Source organism: Acinonyx jubatus, chromosome B4 (genome assembly GCF_027475565.1).
Source record: "Acinonyx jubatus isolate Ajub_Pintada_27869175 chromosome B4, VMU_Ajub_asm_v1.0, whole genome shotgun sequence".
Classification (NCBI taxonomy): domain Eukaryota; kingdom Metazoa; phylum Chordata; class Mammalia; order Carnivora; family Felidae; genus Acinonyx; species Acinonyx jubatus.
Genome location: NC_069387.1, coordinates 54,745,447 through 54,766,865, shown reverse-complemented (window position 1 = coordinate 54,766,865; position 21,419 = coordinate 54,745,447). Strand labels below are relative to the sequence as shown.

The following is a 21,419-nucleotide window of genomic DNA, read 5'->3' as shown; positions in this document are numbered from 1 at the left end:
GTGAGAGGGAAGCTAAGGGAAGTCTCCCTAAGCTGCTCTCAAGCTCCTGTATATTAGGTATACAATGTAGGGAAAACATTATGCAACATGCCAGTAAGAATGTATAGAAAGCATAGAAAACATGCAAAAAAACCAAGGTGTTCCTGAGACTACAAAAGAGCCGATGCTGAGAGCTGGGTGGAGAACACTATAAGATATTCCATAGATCACATAGTCTAAGGAATTCATGAGCACAGGCATGACCCAACCCCCAAATACACATTAACTAGATACTGGTCAGCTGTTTTCATCATGTCCAGAAAGCAGTATGATGCATTCCCTATAATCTCCTTACCCAGAACATAGTTATTTGATTTTCCACACTGTACTTTATGTTTTTTTGATTCTATTATAAGTGGTACTATTTTAATTTTAATTTTCTTTTTTAAAAAATGTTTATTTATTTACTGAGAGAGAGAGAGAAAGCCAGGAAGGGGCAGAGAGATGGAGAGAGAAATCCCAAGCTGGCTCCCCGCTGTCAGCACAAAGCCCCATGCAGAGCTCAAACCCATGAACTGTGAGATTATGACCTGAGCGGAAACCAAGAGTGGGGTGCTTAACCAACTGAGCCACCCAGAAGCTGCAATGATCTTTTCTTTTCTGCTGTAAAGAGCTTTTTTGTTTACATTTGGTTCACAGCTTGGGAGAAGGCTCTGGGATGCTTAAAATGCTGCCTAGTGGCTGAAGGGAGAGAGTCTCGGGCACAAGTCCTGGCACCAGGGGGATGCTAGAGGGGCACTCTGAGGCTACAGAGCTCTGGAGGCTTTCCAAGAGGAAGAGATACCTTCCCAGCCCAGCCTGGAGGTGTCCAGCCTGTGGAGGTGAGTCAGGTGGTGGCCATCTTCTTGATGCGTTTCACTTCCTTATGTAGGAAGTGGTTCTGCAGGAAGTCACAGAGATGGGCATCTGTGCAGACAGAAGCTGGGGCTCCCAGATGCAGAAGGGCCAGGTTCAGGTTCTTCTCCAGAACCCTGGCTGCTTCCGTGGCTTCCATGGTTTTATGCTACTCATCTGGGGACAGCTTCTGCACGTCCTGGAAAAGAGGCTTCCACACTTCTGTGCTGGTTTTTCATCTTCTAGAGACGTTCAGCGCCCTCCCGCTTCTCCTCAGCCAACTGGCACCCACCCTCTCAAGCCACATGGTAGCAGCTGTAGGAGGCCCTTAGGTACATGTGGACCAGGTGGTTGACAGTGGCCCCCACCAGTGGAATATCTGAAGAACCTGGGAGCTCATGCTTGATGGGTAATAAGGAGCTAAGCTCAGAATAGGGTGTTGGCTGATCCCAGGGGCAGAGGGTGGCAGAGAAGATGCCTCTGGAAGGTTGGGGGCAGGTGGCAGGAGGCTAGTATAAGGGGCAGCCCTGGGTTTGTTTCATCTAAATACTGTTGAAGCAAGAGACAGATTTTTGGGACCAGGGTGCACTGCCTTAATTTTAATTTTCAGTGGCTATTTTTAGTGTATACAAATAGAATTGATTTTTTATGTTGTGCATTGATTCTAGTAGCTTTTTGTTGTTGTTATTATATGGGGTTTTTATGTAGACATTCATTGTCATGATTGTTCATTGAGACTCTGAATGACTTTTACTCATTTTTTTTCTATACTTAATTGGCCTTATTAACAATTACCTTATTAAAATATTAAGTATTATGTAGAGTGGTTTAAATATTAAGTATAATGTGGAATGGTAAGTGATGTGGAAATGTTAGGGTTCAGAGCCTCCAGCCAAGAAAGAATTCTTGAGACCTCTTGGGTACAAAAAAGATGGTTTTATTATAGCGCAGGGACAGGTACAGGATGTAGGTACCTGAAGATTGTGAAGAGCAATTGATTATGCCCTTGGGAGTTGGGGGAAGTAAAGTTAAGGGGATGTTTCCAATAGGACCTTCTTAGGTCAAGGAAGAATCACAGGATCCTGGAAGCCTACCCATTGTCAGACTAAGGTTGTTTTTCCCTCTAGCAAAGCATTAGCATTAAAACAGTTGGGAGCTCCTGGAGGAATGTCTTATTCTGCCTGTCTTAAATGTTTGTCTATGGGCTGCAGGTTATAAGGAAACTTAATTTTATCTGCATTTCTTTCTGCGTTTGTTCCCCACATTGGTAAAAATGGGCATCCTAACCTTCTTCCACATCTCAGGGGGGAAGACATTCAGTCTTTCACTATTAAATATGATGTTATTTGTGGGTTTTTCCAAGACCTTCTTTGAATTTTGTCAAGTGCTTATTCTTTATTTACTGAGATGATCATATGAATTTAGTTTGTTGATATGGTGAATTACACTTACTGATTTTCGAATGTTAAACCAAATGTTCCCTCCTTTTCTATTTTCTAGAAGAGTTTGTCTATAATTGATGCTAGTTTTTCCATAAATGCGTGATAGAATTTGCCACAAAACTGGCAAATTTGAGTATTCTTTGTTGAAATATCTGTAAGTATAAATTGGTTTTATTAATAGATATGGGGCTATCCAGGTTCTTTTTCTTCTTGTGCAACCTTTGGTAGTTCGTGTCTAAGGAATTTGTCCATTTCTTCTAGACTGTCAAATTTATTGGCAAAAAGTTAATACTATTTTCTTAACTATCTTTTAAAAAATTCTTTTTAAGTCTGTTTGTTTGTTTATTAGAGAAAGAGAGAAAGAGAGAGAGAGAGAGAGAGAGAGAGAGAGAGAGAGAGTGTGTGTGTGTGTGTGTGTGTGAGAGAGCAGGCACAAATTGGGGAGGGGCAGAGAGAGAGGGGGAGTGAGATAATCCCAAGCAGGCTCCATACTCCTTGCTGAGTCTTAAAACTTTGTTCACGTTCTTAAATCATTTTTTAAAATGTTTATTTATTTTGAGAGAGAAAGAACACACTGGGGAGGGGCAGAGACAGAGGGAGAGAGAGAGAATCCCAAGCAAGCTCCATGCTGTCAGTGCGGAGCCTGATGGGGGGCTCAATCTCACGAACCGTGACATGGCCTGAGCAGAAATCAGGAGTTGGATGCTTAACTGACTGAGTTACCCAGGCACCCTTACTATCATTGTAATACCTGTGGGTTCTGTAGTGATGTATCCTCTTTCATTCCCGATATTGGGAATTTGTGGCTTCTCACTTTTTTTCTTGATCAGTTTAGGTAGAAGTTCATCTCATTTATTGATCTTTTCAAAGAACCAGCTTTCAACTTCATTGATTTTTCTCTCTTGGTTTTTCTCTTTTTTCAATTTCATTTGGTTCTACTCCTTATGTTTCCTTCTTTATACTTGCTTTTGGTTTAATTTGCCCTTATTTTTCTACTTTCTTAAGGTGAAAACATCATTGAGGCTTTGCTTCTTTTCTAATACAAGCATTTAATCTGATACATTTCCCCTATACAGTTCTCTAATAGGATCCAAAAATTTTGATGCATTGTTTTTCTTTTTATTTACCTTAAATTAAAAATATTTTGTAATACTTTTAGCTTTCTCTTTGACTAATGGTTTATTTAAAAGAATGTTGTTTAATTTCCAAGTATTTTGGATTTTCCAGATAGGTTATTTGTGATGAGAACAATTAAGATACAGTCTTCTGGTAACTTTGAAGTTTATAGTACAGTATTGTTGACTATTATCAGTGTGCTGTACTAAGATCTCCAGGATTTATTTATTTACTATTTGCAAGTTTGTGCTCTTAAGCAACATTTCCCCAATGCCCAGCCCCTGGTAATCACCATTCTACTCTGTTTTTATGAGTTCAGCTTTTTTATTTTAAAATTTTTATTAATTAATTTATTGATATAATTGGCATGTAACATTATATAAGTTTAAGGTGTTCAACATGGTGATTTGATATATTTATATATTACAATTTGATTACCACTGTAGTGTTAGCTAATACCCCATCAGCTCACATAAATATAATTTCTTTTTTTTTGTTTTGGGAATAATTAAGATATAGTTTGATTAGCAAATTTGATGTTCATAATACAGTATTGATTCCTATAGTCACTACTATAGGAGTTCAAATTTTTAAAATTAAAAAAATTTCTTAAATTCCAGTATAGTTAACATTATAGTGTTGTATTCGTTTCAGGTGTACAATACAGTGATTCAACAATTCTATACATTACTCAGTGCTCATCAAGATAAGTGTACTCCTAATCCCCTTCACCTATTTCACTCATCTTCCCACCCATCTTCTCATTCGTAACCACTTGTTAGTTCTCTATAGTTGAGGGTCTGTTTTTTGGTTTATCTCTCCTTCCCCCCCGCCCCACCTTTGTTCATTTGTTTCATTTCTTAAAAACACAAGAAACAAGTGTTGGAGAGGATGTGGAGAAAAAGGGACCCTTGTGCACTTTTGGCAAGAATGCAAACTGGTGCAATTACTGTGGAAAACAATATGGAGGTTCCTCAAAAAATTAAAAATAGAACTACTCTATGATCCAGTAATCACAGTACTAAGTATTTTTACCCAAAGAATAAAAAAACACTAATTTGAAAGGATATATACATCTCTAAGTTTATTGCAGCATTATTTACAATAGTGAAACTATGGAAGCAGCCCAAGTGTCCATTGATAGATGAATGAATAAAAGATGTGATATATATATATATATATATATATATATATATATATATATACATACACACACACACACACACACACACAATGGAATATTATTCAGCCATAAAAAAAGAATGAAATCATACTATTTGCAACAACACGGATGGAGTTAGAGAGTATAATACTAAGTGAAGTAAGTTAGAGAAAGACAAATATCATGATTTCACTCATATATGGAAATTAAGAAGCATGTTTGATTTTTTAAAATTCCACATGTAAGTAATGTCATACAGTATTTGTCTTTCTCTGTCTGACTTAATTTCATTTAGCATAATGCCCTCAAGTTCTTTCTGATTTCATTTTATTTTCACTATTGACATACAAGTGATATCTCTTCTTTAAAAAGTTTTAGTTGTGCTAGACTTTCTTTCTTTTTTAATGTTTATTTATTTTTGAGAGAGTGAGTGCAAGCAATGGAGGGGCAGAGGGAGATGGAGACAGATGATTCAAAGCAGGCTCTGTGCTAACAGCAACGAGCCCATTGCAGGGCTCGAATTCACAAACTGTGAGATCATGACCTGAACCGAAGTTAGACACTCAGCCAACTGAGCCACCGAGGCGCCCCTCAATTTTTCAATATATACTTTTAATTTACCACAGTCTATCTTCAAATAACCTAAGTACGTTGTTATGAAGTGCTTAGGTATAACGGCGCCCCATCCCAAAAGTGCAAGATTTGTATCTTGAAAATATATGAAATACTTAGGAATAAGTTATAGTATTTCTTACTTCAAGAAAACTAGCATAACTACTTTGTGGTTGGAGAATATTCTCTAAATGATTGCAATCAAGTTATTTTTATTTTTTTCATTCTTCTTTCTTTAGGCTTTATCAACTTCCTGCGGTGAGTGCTTAAGCTTGTTTACTGTCAGTCTTTCTTAGTTCCTAATAACTGTATCTAAAGTTATAAACTCCTCTGAAGTTGTTCTTTTATCATTCCACAAGTTTTTTCACAGCATTTTTATTTATTTTAAATCTGAATATTATAGTTACCATTGTGATTTCTTCATTAGTCCATAAATTATTTAAAAGTGTATTTCTAATCTCCAAATGTATGAGTTTCTTTCACTTTGTTGTTATCTAATTAAGTTGCACTACAATAAAATATTGTGATCTAAGTGACAAATTCTTTGGAAATTCTTGAAAATTCCCTGTTGCTTTTCAGTTCAATTTGCGTAACTGTTTCGTATGTACTTGGAAAGAAAATTTGTTTATTTGTTGCATACAAGATCGTATATCTCTGTATCATCTATTATCATCTATCATCAAGTATCTATAAAATCAAGCTTATTAATTACTAACTCTTCTACATCCTTACCAATATTTTTGTCCCCTTGATTTATCAATATCTGAAAGAGGTGAGCATGGTATATTGATTACATTGAACGCCCTGCATAATGACCTCTGTGAAACTGTGACTTTGCAGCTCCTCCCATCAAGAGGTCTAATCTATTTCCCCATGTGGTGACTTTGGGTAGGCCTTCTGCGTTCATTGACCAACAGAACACAGTAGAAGTATTGATGCACCTATTCTGAGCCTAGATTCCAGTACTGTGTGTGTCTGCTTTCTCTCTGGAACCTCTACCATGCCATGCAAACAAGCCCTGGCCAGTCTGCTAGAAGATGAGAAACTTCATGGAGCAAAGATAAGTCATCTTAACTGCTCATCTTGCACTTGAATTAATTAGCTGATGAGCACATTCATGAATAACAATAACTGACAATTATCTTAAGCCAGAGAGTTTGGGGGTAATTTTTATGGAGCAATAACCAACTGACACATAGCATTAACATTTCCCCTGTAATTATGCAGTTGTCAATTTGTCTTTATACTTTTGGTACTTTTACTTTTTATATTTTTGAGGCTATGAATTCAGGTGTATGTAATTTTATGATTTCTTATCATCTTTGTGTTTTACATCTTTTACCGATGTAAGTGTATCTTGTATTCATGCGAAATGTATTCCCTGTAAACATCACATTTATATTTTGAGCAATATGAACATTGATGTAGCACTTTTCTTTGGGTTGCTTTTTGGCTGGTATGCTTTTTGCCCCAACTCATATATATTTAAATGCTCTGTGGATTTTTGTTCTGATTGTGTCTTCTTATGTGTGGTCCACCATTCCTTTGCTTCTTTTTGTTGTCTCTTTCTGTGTTTTCTGTTGAATTATCAAGTCCTCCCACTTTGTTCTTTTGTTATCTGTTTGAAAATTCAGATTTCAAAAAGCTAATAAGTAATATCTTGCTTTTTCCTCTTGTGTGTTCTGAAGCAACTGAGAGATAGACAAGACAGTAAGGCAGACAGAGGTCAAATACCACCTGTATTACTAACAAAGGTTTTGGAGAATGTGACTCTAAGTCTGTTGTCTCTGAATTAGGCAGAATTACCTGGTCCCTAGTAGTGCTGAGTAACCACAGAACTCCTTCCTCAGGGACAAACAAAGTTGAGCAGAACAGAATGTATGTTCTCTCCTGATAAGCAGATCCCAAGGGAGGAAGAAGATTAGAAGGGGCTGAGCTAAGCATTCAGTTATGTTGGAGGAGGTCATCGAGAGGATATGACCACTGTTGACTCACGAGCTGGATCTGGGCAGTTAGAGGCTCCTCACTCTCTCCCTGTCCTTGGAATGTATGTTCTGCCCACCATTCCCAAGTGGGAGCTGTTCCAAGGACATAGCCTTATGAGAGTAAGGGGTTGTTGAGACCATCTGGGCAGTATACATGACTGAAACCAGTTAAATCTTCCATTTGAACTTCTAAGAGTCCGGCGGGCAGGTATGGAAACTTTCTTGTCTTATGGCAAGCCTCCTATGCAGGTTTCCTTGCTTATTAAGACTGTTACCTGCCGGTCTGGAGTAGGCTGGCTCTTTCTTCAGTCTCTCCTTGCCCTCAGTGTACAGGGGCTGGTTTGCAAACCAACAAGTTGCCTTTCCTAAACTATCATTCAGAGAAGTAATTTTGACTCTCCCAGACAAGAGTGAGAAGGAGTGGCCCGAGTGCCCAGGAATACTATTTTAATAAAAATCACCCCTAGAAACACAAGTGGAGGCATAGGTATTCTTAGAAAATAAATAGTATATTCCACATCTGTTCTCTTAGTTATTATGCCCACATTTTTAGTATATCTTTCCTATGGCTGTTGTAACAATTACCACAAATTAGGGGGTTTAAAACAACACACATTTATTCTTGTGCCGTTCTAGAGGCCAGAAGTCTGATAGCAGTATCCTGGGTGACAGTAGGGTCATGCTTCTTCCAGGTGCTCTCGGGCATGGATCTCTTCCTTTTCTTTTCCACCTCCGAGACTTCCATCTTCAAAGGCAGATGTTTAGCGTCTTGCTTTGGTCATTACACTGACTCTGTCTCTGCTCTCATCACATTTCTTATGTGGACACTTATGATTACGTTTAAGACCCACCTGAACATTCCAGTGTTGTCCCGTCTCAGGATCCTTAATCCCAGCTGCAACGTCCCTTTGTCATATAAAATAATATTCACAGGCTCTGGAGATTCGGACATGGCTGTCTCTGGGGGCCATTACTCAGCCTAGCGCCCATATATAGTTAACATTTTTATTTCTCCAACAAGTCTAAACTTAGAGCCTCCTTTCTGTCCTTCTCCCAAATAAGCCGGGACTTAATGTTGTTGTCTATGATTTTTAATTCTAACATTTTAAAATGTACACATTATGGTTGTTTGACTATTATAAATATTTACTGAGATTACCAATGTGCTTTTATGATGTCTACTTACTACTTTTTGCATATCATTCCTTTCTTCTAGGTTCATTTTCCTTGCATCTCAAATATGTTTTTTAGAAGTTATTTTATTCCAATTTTTATCTTTCGATAAAAATTTGTATCTAAAATTGTTTTTAATCCACCTTCACTTTCAATTTAATTTAGCTGATTATAGAATTTTAGGTTCATGATATTGTTTTTTTCCTCAGAATTGTACCACAGTTCCTAGCAGAGAACTAGAACCTCTGGATGAATGAATGAATTTTGCAGACATTAGGAAAATAGAATAGTGAAAATAATCCTGGATTAGGGGTCAGAAAAACTGGCCTTAAATGCCAGATCTACTTATTACAATTAGGCTTTGGAAAGCCATTTAACATAATAATCTCACTTGAAAATTGGAATAATAGTCTTCACCCTAATTCACAACATCCTTGTCAGTCTTAAAAAAAAAATAATGAATTTGCAAATTATGTATGGTGAAATTGTACAGCTTCTTAGTAATTGATTATTTATTATTATGATTTAGAATTGTTGATAAGGTTGGTTTATTTTTCATTGCTATAGAATAGAATTATATATGTTTCACAGACGTAATTCTCAACTGTGGAATTTAAGTAGATCAATTCATAAAAAGCATACTGCCCCAGCAAAAATAGACATTGTATAATTAAAGATTATCCTCTAGTATATCAATATAGTGCTTTCATTATGATGGTTTTTGAAATAACTTTAAGTATAAATGCTTAATTGGAAAACTTGGTATCCTTTGCAGTGATGTTTTCTTGACAGGAAATTATTTATATGAGATTATTTTAGCAAATTGATTACATCTGTAGTTTAGAATGAATAATGACCCAGAACCCATAATGGTTAGAAACATTTTTTTTCCCCTTTGCATTGCTATCAGTCACACCACGCATTTTATCCTCACAGATAAGATTTTCAAAGAAGCTATTAGAGATGAGGTTGAGGGAACAAGATGGATTTGTTTTGGCATAAGGATGGAGTTAACTCTTCCATATCCTACAAAGACACACACACACACACACACACACACACACATATGTTTTAATAGAAGAGTCATCTAGTTAAATTATTCTTGTCTGCCTTGGTGGTGCTTGGTCAGCTACTTAGAGAAACTGGTTATCTGCAGATTATCATCCCTATCTCTTTGTCACCCCCTGAAATTGAGGAGAAATTATTTCTGTTTTTGCCTGGCCACACTCAGTTATGTTTGATGGGCCTCCTCAGAATTTAAATTGATCAGTTTCCTAATCCTCCACTTTGAAATAAAATACTCAGCTGTTATTGGTTCCCAACATAGATATTAGAAATGCTTATTGGTCTGTAAGGCTTTCTTCCACACTTTGGCACAAACACCTCATTTACCAAAGTGGTTATAATGGTGGAAATAGAAGCTAAAGCATCAGTTCATAATGGGTAGAAGGAGGTGGGTAGCAGCTGGGTTCAGCAGGTTGATTGCTATTTGTCCCCTTGGGCATTTTCCGGAGAAACCTTTAAGATTTATTCCCATCATGTTGCAGAGGCATGAACCTAAGGGACTGCCACTTAATGTCCCAACTAGAGACCAATTTTCTTTGATATTCATTGGGATGGACACAGGTACAACTTCACCCCTCAGATTTTAGGTCTCAAACTACTAATAACCTGTTTACAATTGCTTTTATATTTTTTCAGCTAATCTTGGCATGTTAAGGGTTCTATTGCCATGAGCACAGTGATTGGTACAGAAGAGAGGAAAGTAAACATTACATGTAAAATGAATGAAAACTTTTAATTTCTTCTTTTAAAAAAATTGAAGTACTATTTTTTTAGAGGCCAAGATAAAGTGTCTCACTCTTGATTTTGGCTCAGGTCGTGATCCAAGTGTCATGGGATTGAGCCCTGCATGGGACTCCGCACTGAGCGTGGAGCCTGTTTGGGATTTTCTCTCTGTCTCTGTCTCTCTCTCTCTCTCTCTCTCTGTCTCTCTCTCTCTCTCTCCCCCTGTGTTCCTCTCCCCTGCTTGCATGAATGTGCATTCTCTCTCTCTCTCTCTCTCTCTCTCTCTCTCTAAAGGATGTTTAAGCTAAAAAAACCAATTAATTCTTGTAGTGCTTATGTATCTTTACTACCTTGTTACCATATTAGTGTCATGCTATCTGAGTTTTAATCTATCTAGGAATTACCTTGTGTGTCTTTTTTATTAACATTTTATTCTTTGATCTCAATGTTTCAAAGTCTGAAAATTTTATCACTTCTTTTGTAGGCTTGTTTTTGGAATTTCAATGTGATATTTTAAAAAGATCTCTGACCAAGAACGTTTTATTTGAGTCTTTTATAAACATCCTGGTTTTAAATATCTGCTATCTAAACAACAATCAATTTTGGAAAGAATAAAAAGCCAATGGAGTCAATAATCCCTTTGCCCAAACTCCAAACTGGTAATCTTCAATTATGACATTAGTTTTCTCTAATTATTTAAAGCTTTGGCAAAAGTATTGTTGGGTAAGAAAGTTGACATGAAGCCTGCCTGCCTCTCTTTCTTTCATCTTTCTTTTCTTTCTTTCTTTTTTCTTTCCCTTTCCCTTTCCCCTTTCCTTTCCTTTCCTTTCCTTTCCTTTCCTTTCCTTTCCTTTCCTTTCCTTTCCTTTCCTTTCCTTTCCTTTCCTTTCCTTTCCTTTCCTTTCCATCTTTCCCTTTCTTCCTTTCCTTTCCTCCTTTCCTCTCTTCCTCTCTTCTTCCCTCCCCTCCATCCTTTCTCTGCATTTCACAAAGATGTTCAAGGTTCATTCTCCCAATATCACTTATTGCATTAAAACTTGGATGTGTTTAATTGCATTAAAATACCACCTATCTAAGATAGTTATATTTCCATTTAAAATGACCAGATGCAGTGGTTTGCTCTAAAGTCCACATTTACTTTGAAATAAGAATAATGCCACCAGAGTGAAATTTTAAAATAGGCTTTGGCACAATCATTAAGCCATCATCCAGCCCAGGTATGTTGGCAAGAATGCTGGTATTTAGGAAACTCTTCTGGTCCTGACTCTTCTGCCCAGCTAGTATTATTACTTCTTTAGCCTAAAGTCACCACCACAAGGTGAGAAACTTGGTCATCTAAAGAAGCCACCCAGGCCCTCTTTTTACATTACCTAATCCTAATTTTCTACCTAGCACTTACCACTCACTAGAGATTTTCCTTATTTCTTTTGATTATCCTCTTAGAATTTAAGCTTCGGAGGTGTTATCTGTCTTCTTTCTCTATGGCTGAACAGTCAGCATATCTAGAAGAGAGTCAGGAATATACCATATGTCATTGAATCTAAGATGACATCAATTGTAAGATACACCATCACTTCCTGTATGTCAGAATTTTAAAATGCTGCCATTTAAACTATGGGACATGCTGTCTTGTCATGTTAGACTTTTTGTTTTAATTTACTGAGAAGCTCTTTTAGATTTACTTAGAAAGACCATAGACTTATCATATATATTAGTGTACACACTCTAAAAATGAGAATATAAGCAAAATAAATCGGTTAAGCTATTATTTTTTTTTTAATGTTTATTTCTGAGACAGAGAGAGACAGAGCATGAGTGGGGAGGGGCAGAGAGAGAGGGAGACACAGAATCCGAAGCAGGCTCTAGGCTCTGAGCTGTCAGCACAGAGCCCGACGTGGGGCTCGAACCCACAAACTGTGAGATCATGACCTGAGCTGAAGTCAGTCACTCAACCAACTGAGCCACCCATGCGCCCTGGTTAAGCTATTCTTGAAACAACTTGAAGTGCAAGTTTTCAGTATTAATATTCAATGACACGTTGCCAGTATACCGTATTTCCCACACCTTACCATTGTCTGTGCCATCAAGAGTGTCAGTGAAGCAGTATTTCTTGAAAGATCGCTTCATTATTGTCTTTGAGATTTTCTTCCCAGAAGGTGACATTCAGTGTGCAAGTTTTGGTGCTTATGGTAGTCAAAGCCTAGTAGACAACAACTCTAAGACCGACCCTGATTTCAGAAATTTCAAAATGTGTAAGAAATATACATCTTAAAGTTTCAAAAATAGGGTTGTGGGTACTCAATGAATAGTTTTTGAATATTTCTTTTTCTTTAATGTTTATTTATTTTTGAGAGAGAGAGATACAGAGCACAAGCTGGAGAGGGGCAGAATGAAAGGGAGACACAGAATCTGAAGCAGGCTCCAGGCTCTGAGCTGTCAGCCCAGAACCCGACGCAGGGCTTGAACTCACGAACCACCAGATCATGACCTGAGCCAAAGTTGGACGCTTAACCAACTGAGACACCCAGGCGCCCCTCAATAAATAATTTTTGAATACTTGAATAAATGACTGTTGTCAACTCTCCGTGTTCTTGAGCAAGCCAGTTTTTCCTTGAGCCTTATTTTGAACAATTTAAAAAATAAACAAAAACCAAAACTCTGATCAACCTACTCTTCAAGGGTTCAAGGTTCTAGGGCAAACAGTAAGACTTCCTCCACTCAGCTGTTCTTTCAGATAATTAATAAGAGGTGCCAGACCACAGATCAGAAGATGTGTTATGTGAAGCCTGAGGATTTTTGCCACGTTAGGCTGGCCCCTTTCTCTCTCCCTGGTTGTAGGTGGTTAGTATATAGTACACAGAGCACCGTCATCAGAGAGAAAGGAGCTAAGAAGTGAGAGGATTTACACACAGGAAGAAATGTATGCCTAACCTCTATATAGCTCAGTTCCCAGGATGTAGAGAAGGGATGGCCTCTGAATTCATTGCCAAGGTTACAAAGTACTTGGAGGGGCCAGTGACCAGGCCTCTTGTTGCAGCCATGGGAAACTCTCTATCCAACATGGGGGTACCTGGCCTAGCTGCAGGTGATCCAATGGGCAGAAGTTAAAAAATCTTGGTTGTTAAATAAGATCTGTTTGTACATAGTCCTCAGAATCCTAACTCCAGATGTGACTGAATTGCCACTTTGTAAATACAGAATTGCTCTTTTATAAACCAGAAGCCAATGCCTACAAACTGGGGAGGTAACTTCATGAACCCCAGATAACCTGTATATATGCATACCACCCAGCTAAAAATATCTATAGGCTCTACCCAGCATGGCTACTTACACCAATTCATCTCCATGGCCTTACACATACTATACATCTCACTATGTTTCAGGAAGCCCTATCTTGGATACAGTGACCTCCTGCACATCAGTCAAAGGACTGAAACTAGAATAGGAAAATCAGGATTGGTTTCTACTTTGTTTCTTCTACTACTGAAAGTATCTGACTCTATTGTAATTAATTGCTTCCTGCCTGTTTCTTTCCCTAGGTTATGAGATACGCCCCAGAGAACTGAGGAAGAACAATGGAGTACAGTATTAACTAAAATCAGTGCATAATTTTATTTTTTTTAAGCATTCTGGAACAGATAATTTATCACAGTTTGATGCCTCAGGAAACATTCCATTTTGGTTATATGACACAGAGAGAAGCTCTCTTAAACTTCCCCTACAGACTCCTTCGTATATTTAGCATGATGTTAATCCTTCAGGCTGGTGTGGGAATCTTCTCTTCTCAGCAAAACTTGAATTTCTACTTCTAGATTAGAGTCAAAGAAGGATTAGAAAGATGTTCATTTTAATATTTAAAGACCAGTTTAGGAATACTTATAACATCCTGCTAGTTATGAATGTATTGCATTTACTAAAAATTGCTAAGTACCTTGCCAAATTTTTGTTAATATTATAATCAAAGGTACTTAGTTACTGGTATTTCTGCAGCCACTGAAAATGCCATGCAATTATATACAGAATATATTTTCTCTTTTGAAACTGAAAAGCCCTAGAGGTTCAGACTAATGGCTGTGCTCTTCCAGATACATTATTCATTGTAAACTAGCTTTCCAGAATCCTACATTATGGAAAACTAATTACCTGTCACATTTTTAAACACATGTATACTAATACATATTATGAGCATTTTGAACAATCTTTCATTCCTAGTCAACTGTTTTTTGGTGTGTGTGTGTGTGTGTGTGTGTGTGTGTTTAACCATGAAGGCAAAGTTTAAAAAATAGAAAAATAACAAATTAGGAAAATTTGACTAACAAAGAATTTGACACAATTCATTATTAGAGAATGATAAGTAAGTAAAATGGAGGATGAGTAAGAGATCTACATGCTGAATCAACTGTTAAAATGTAAGTCTTTCTTGCTTTTGATTCTGTACGGATGCCAGCCCTGAAATGGAGGTGGTAAGAGATGTGTTTCCCGGTTGAGGACATGAAAGACACCACTCACCAGTTGTGGGCAATACCTACGAGGGGATTAGATGGGAACTTTTGCTACATGCCCTGCTCCCCACATATGAAGGTTCCCAAAGCATAATATATCCAATTATATGCCTGGATGGGGTTTTCAGGTCACCCCAGACCAGTCTTCTGTCAGTAAGTTCATCCTTTGGTGTAGTTTTTAGGGAAAGATATTCAAAACTAGTCTCAAGTACAAGTGTTCAAAAACCCTGGGGAGTCCTGAACAAATACAGAGAAAACTTAAATAATAACAAATCAGGTACAATTGTATTAGAAATATCTAGAATACAGATCTCCTCCAGTCAAGCTCTCTCCATTTGTTCTACCACCCTGCACTGACATCTCATTAAATTTAGAATGCAGTTAAAATCCTGCAAAATTCTATATGAATTGTCCCCTGCCACCCTATCTAATTAGCTCCTACTACTCTCTCCTAGTGTTCCTGGCTTCCTCTACTTCAACTATCAGAAGGTGCCTGCAATCACTGCATCCCTTACATAGTAAGTACAGTAAAACCTTGGTTTATGGGCATAATTGTTCCAGAAACATGCTTGTAATCCAAAGCACTTGTATATCAAAAGCAAATTTCAAGAACCTTTGGTTCAGTGGTGATCATGTGACATTCGGCATCACTTACTACTCGTATTGTTAAGACATCGCTCATTTATCAAGTTAAAATTTATTAGAAATGTTTGCTCGTCTTGCAGAACACTCGCAGAACAAGTTACTCACAATCCAAGGTTTTATTGTATTTAATAAATGTTTTTACAAGTTTACAAAAAACAGAGAAGTTTCATATATACATTTGTGTGTGTGTGTGTGTGTGTATATGTTTGCATGCACATATGTATGTGATTATTTGAATAGTGGTGTTTTATAGTTTTCACAGTACGTTTACTTATTTCCTTTGATTTCTATCTTGTTTCCAGAAACTTCCTAACAGTTTCTTTCTGTCAGTTCTCTAAAAACTCCCATATTCTCGATACTAGATTATTAGGACATAAGTAGTTGGTAGAAATAATTAATAAAAAAAAAACCTGACTCAATCAATGCAGCTTGTTGGGGGTATTGAAAAAATAATTTAATCCAAAAATCGATGGGAAAAGTTCATTTATTGCTGTCAGGAAATACATGAAAAAGTCAGTGACTTCAATTAGGAGAGTCAGACAGAAAGTCCCGGAAACCAGGTTAAGACCAAGTACACAAATGCAGGATGGAGGGACGCAGCTAGCCAGGATTCAATTCATGTAAGGTGAAGAAACTGCATTTAAGGAAACCTTGTGAATCATAAGACAACAGCCTCAGACCAGAGCAAAAAGTCATGCATCCTTGGATTGAAAAGCCTGTTGTGTCTTTAAGCCTCATTTGTATGAAGGTGATGATGCCATCATGGTACCAGGTGATGAGAGTGGAAAACCCAGGCTCATGTGCCCTCCATAGGAAAAATAATTAACATATGTGTTCAGATTCTGTTTATGCTTCTGCAATAAATGGAAGTCATTTTCTAGGTCAAATGGGAACTACCTTACCTGCTTCCTCCTGGCTCCAAGTCCTGTCTACAGAGGAGCTGGGTGTTGGCCATACTGCTGTGCTCACTTTCTCAGCTCGGAGCTTTCTCCCCTTCACTAGTGATATCACAGAACATCAACAGAAAGTGCTTATGTGTTACAGGTCTCTGAGGTCGAGGTGTGAAGTTAAATGGTTTGATTTAAAAGCTAGGCCAATGGGGTGCCTGGGTGGCTCAGTCAGTTAAGTGTCAGACTTCAGCTCAGGTCATGATCTCGTGGTCCGTGAGTTCGGGCCCCACGTCGGGCTCTGTGCTGCCAGTTCAGAGCCTGGACCCTGCTTTGGATTCTGTGTCTCCCCCTCTCTCTGCCCCTCCCCTGCTCATGCTCTCTCTCTGTCTCAAAAATAAATAAAAGCATTAAAAAAAAAAAAAAAGCTAGGCCGCTTTTTGAAGAATGTTGAATGAAGGTTCTGTAAACAATCAGGAGAGTGATACAGCCTTCCCCCTCCCCCACCAAGTTTTTATCAGGAAGCATTTAAAAGAGATAATGGATCAGCTCACACTGGGACTAATCTGCCATGAGTTATTGTGTGGGATATTGTATTTTCCAAAATCAACATTGCAATATTTCATGTTCCACATGCTCTCCCCACCTCGCCTTTCCCCGTTGCTTTCCACTTGAAATTGGAAATAGAATTAAAGGAGTAAAGAAGTACAGGAGATATTACCCGACTTCTGAGGCTTGATCATAAGAAGGTCAGTTCTGTCCGTCTGTCTGGCTGTCTCTCTTTCTCCCTCTCAATACTCGGCCTTGGGATCTGGCCACCATGTTTTGGAGAAGCTCAAAAAGCTAATGTGAAGACACCGCATAATTGCCAGGCGTGTGTGAGACTGAGTTTTCACTTGATTCCAGCTCTCACTTTGTTATGCAGCAATTGATATGTAATACAGATTTCATGTTCTTTGCTCATTAACTTTCATTTTGGAGGCTTGCCATAGCCATGTTCTACGTGACTTGCTTTGGGTTTCTGCATGTGTCATACACTCCACACGGAATGCTCTTCTCCTCTTCTAAGCAAATACACATTCTTCATTTTCATTTGCTGGCATAACCCAAAATCTCTCCTCTAGGGTCTAATGCTATTCTTCCTATTCTGCATATCCCTACACTCAATGAACTCATTTATACTGTGTTCCTCTTCATTCAGGTGTGATTTGTCTTTCTTTCTCTTTGTTTTTTCCCCTCAGGGCCAAGTCCTGGATATTTAATTAGACCGCTAATGGCTGGAAATTACAGGAGAGGCAGAGTGGGGAGGTGGGTAAGAACATTGGTTCAAGGCCCAGACTGCCCACGTCAGGAGAGTGGCTCTACCACCTACCAGCAGTGTGCCCTTGGATAAGCTACTAATGTCTGTATCAGTCAGGGACCTACCAGAGAAAGAGAACTGCCAGGAGATCTATTCCTAACTATGTATACATTTACACACATACAGAAAAGGCGTTGATTTCTAGGAATTACACAATTGTGTGACTGGCTAGGAAAATTTGAAATCTGTTTTCTTGCCACTCCACCTGACAAGATCCCAACTCTGGACCAGGCTAGCCATCTCCCATTTTCTTGCAAACTGGTGTTGGAACAATGTGAGCTGGACAACGAGCATTACATAGTAGACCTCATCCTGTCTCTGACTGGCTCCCTGTCCCCTTCCTCTCAACAGCTTTTTAAAACTTTATCTACTGCTCCCCACTCTGCCAGAGGATGGGGGGAGCCCTCCTCTTTCTCTGGCCAGTCCCTTTGCTGAATTGTAAATCTCATCCATTAGTTTCTTCCTAAAACTCTCCCTAATTCTAGCCCATCCCTTTTATTTTCAAGCTTTCTCTCTATTTGTTTTTCTTCTTAACATATAAACTTGTTCCCCCTCTTCCCTAGGTCGGTCTTTAGCTACTGGGCCTCCCTTCGTCAAACAAGCTTCTTGAGAAAGTAATATACTTTGCTCTCTTTTTAAAAAATGTAAATTTTAATTTTATTTAAAAAAATATTTATTTTGAGAGAGAGACAGAGAACGTGAGGGGGAGAGAGGGAGAGAGAATCCCAAACAGGCTCCACACTTTCAACACACAGCCCAATGCAGGGATCGATCTCACAAACTGTGAGATCATGACCAGAGCCGAAATCAAGAGTTGGATGCTTAACCGACTGAGCCATCCAGGTGCCCTATTTTGCTCTCTTTACATCCTCACTTGCTATTCATTCTTCCATCCGTGGAAATCTGATTCCACCTTTACCTTTCCACGGAAACTGTGCTTACAAGGTGGATGACCTAAACCATAGATCCAAGAGATGATTAAAAAGCATCTTGAGCAATGTTTAGTCTCAGCAGCTCTGGACACTGTTTACCACTCTGCTTTGCTCGGACCCTTGTCTTCTCTTGGCTTCTATGGCTTTCTCATAACATTTATCTCCTTCAATCATTGTAATTGCTTAGTACCCCGTTTGCTCAGATTGGTAGGACATCATGGATTGTTCTCAGGTCATCAGTCAAATATGTAAGAACCTAGAGACTCACTTAGTGCAAAGGGGCCATTCTTCTGTGCAGGTGCCAGGGGAAGAAGGAACTGAAGACTCTCACAGTCCATTGGGAGACTTGTTTTTCAGCTGCTATTACTTGTCACTGCCAGTTAGCATTCCTGTGGAAAACCTGGGAGATATGGAGCCTTCAGGTCTCTTCCTAGAACAATGGAAATGCTGACCAAATTGAACACCTGGGTTTATCTAAAGAGAAAAGAATTTTGGAACTTTAAATGGCCAGTTTTAAAAAATCCTGCCTAATTGGGCATTATCGTATTTCACATGGATTAGCTTCCCAGTGTATGAAAATTTAAGTATTTCTTAGAATATTTCTTCATGGAGTTTAGACATATAAATTATATTTTTTAAATATTTTCTTGGGGTTGTCAAACTAATTCTATTAGTATTAACATTCTTGGTTATTATTTGTTGACTGTAATTTGGACAGTTCCTGGCTTATACAGTGTTATTAGAGTTAAATTTGTGGGCTGTAACCTTAGGGTATAAATTTTATAATCCTCCATTTACTACGAAAATATAAGAGGTGGGTTTTAGGGATGTCAAACTGTAAATGTAAAGAAAGCTAAGGGGTCATATAATAATTGCCTCAATTGGCTGATGGGTAGCTCTAAGAAAATGCAATCATTGAAAAGGGAACGTGAGTACCTCAAGGTGAATTGAGTGAGTCACTAGTTTTCCTGAAGATCAAATCACAAGAAATACACTGAAATCATAATAGAAGGTAGGACATCAGCTTCATGCTGGTTGTCCTTTTTTTCCTGCCTGAAAAAAACGACAGCAAAAATAGCTGACATTTATATTATGCTTGTTATATATAGACACTACTCTGAATGCTTTGTATCTATTAACTTTTTAGATAAATTTTATTTATTTACTTTGATGCAGGGGAGGGGAGAAAGAGATGGAGAGAGAATCTCACGCAGGCTCTATGTTCAGTGTGGAGCCTGACACAGGGCTTGATCCCACAAACCATGAGACCATGTCCTGAACCAAGATCAAGAGTTGGTCACTAAACCAACTGAACCACCCAGGTGCCCCTACATCTATCTGTTAACTTCTTAATTTTCACAACAATACTGTGAGAGAAGGATTTTACTCTCCTCAATTTTTGTGTCATGTTCTCCATGAAACACAGAAAAATGAATTATTTTCCCCAAAGTCACATAGCTAGTTTTAGAAAAACTATCATTTCAACTTAAACTCTCTGAGTTCATTGCAATAATGCCATTGCAACAAAGCTCTATGGCTCCATTTTACCAACATGAATAACCACAGCTGCTCCTGTTTTTTATTAAAAAAAATTTTAAATGTTGGGTCCCTGGATGGCTCAGTTTGTTAAGCGTCTGACTTCGGCTTGGGTCATGATCTTGCAGTTTGTGAGTTTGAGCCCTGCATCAGGCTCTGTGCTGACAGCTCAGAGGCTGGAGCCTTCTTCCGATTCTGTGTCTTCCTCTCTGCCCCTCTCCTGCTCGTGCTGTCTCTCTCTGTCTCTCAAGAAATGAATAAACGTTAAAAAGTTTTTTTTAATATATTTTTTAATGTTTATTTATTTTTGAGAGACAGAGACAAAGCATGAGCAGGGTAGGGGCAGAGGGCAAGGAAGACACAGAATCCAAAGCAGGCTCCAGACTCTGGGCTGTCAGCACAGAACCCGATGTGGGGCTAGAACCTAACCCATGAACTGCAAGATCATGACCTGAGCCAAAGTCAGATGCTTAACCAACTGAGCCACCCAGGCACCCCTATTTTTTATTTTAATATTCTTTTATATTTCTTCCTCTTTTGTCACAAGAAAAGGACAGAAAAGGCAAGTATAGAACAAATAAGTGCTTCTCCCCTGGGGTGCCTGCTATAGACCACAAGGCAACAAGAACAAGAAATGACTGGTGTTACTCACTGCAGGGCATCAAGGTAGTGAGTGGGGTGGGGGGCAGTGTCTGGACTAGGAGTTGGGCGAGGGATATGCAAAAATGTAGGAAGGTTTGAGGGCACCTGCAGTTCTCCTGAATCAGCAACATTTTGGATATTTATAATTTTTTCAGAAGAAAAATGTGCAGTGACTTCTATTCCATGTTAGATCATTGGAAGCTGCTAAAATAGAAATTACTGTGAATGCTCAGCAGATGTGGAAAAAAATCTGATGGTCTTTTACTGACTACATGTAAAGTAACGTCTTGCTGATACTCCTTGTGAAAGCCGAGGTGTTTGATAATTGTGTTGTGGAAGTTATAAAGTAGAAAAATGTGTAAGTGAATCAATAAAAGCACTTCCCAATTATTGAATGTATTCCCATTTTTTTTTAATTTTATTTTCTATTTTTTTAAATTTACATCCAAATTAGTATATAGTGCAACAATGATTTCAGAAGTAGATTCCTTAGTACCCCTTACCCATTTAGCCCATCCCCGCTCTCACAACCCCTCCAATAACCCTCAGTTTATTCTCCATATTTATGAGTCTCTTCTGTTTTGTCCCCCTCCCTGTTTTTATGTTATTTTTGTTTCCCTCCTTTAAGTTCATCTGTTTTGTCTCTTAAAGTCTTCATATGAGTGAAGTCACATGATTTTTTTCTTTCTCTGACTAATTTCACTTAGCTTATTACACTCCAGTTCCATCCACATAGTTGCAAATGGCAAGATTTCATTCTTTTT

The 21,419-nt window shown here is 38.3% G+C and overlaps 1 long non-coding RNA gene across 3 annotated transcripts in view; it reads left to right on the top strand.

Moving 5' to 3' along the window:
- The window catches only part of LOC106967968 (uncharacterized), a 37,286-nt gene that overhangs the window by 2,854 nt on the left and 13,013 nt on the right, over positions 1–21,419 (top strand). Inside the window, exons 2-6 of one of the 3 annotated variants that reach the window (XR_008300178.1) lie at positions 679–860; positions 5,445–10,810; positions 13,691–13,899; positions 14,599–15,171; positions 16,873–16,934. This is a non-coding gene — a long non-coding RNA (uncharacterized LOC106967968). Of the gene's footprint in view, positions 1–6; positions 861–4,669; positions 10,811–13,690; positions 13,900–14,598; positions 15,172–16,872; positions 16,935–21,419 lie in introns of those variants that run through there. The other 2 variants (XR_008300177.1, XR_008300176.1) reach the window with 2 other exon arrangements.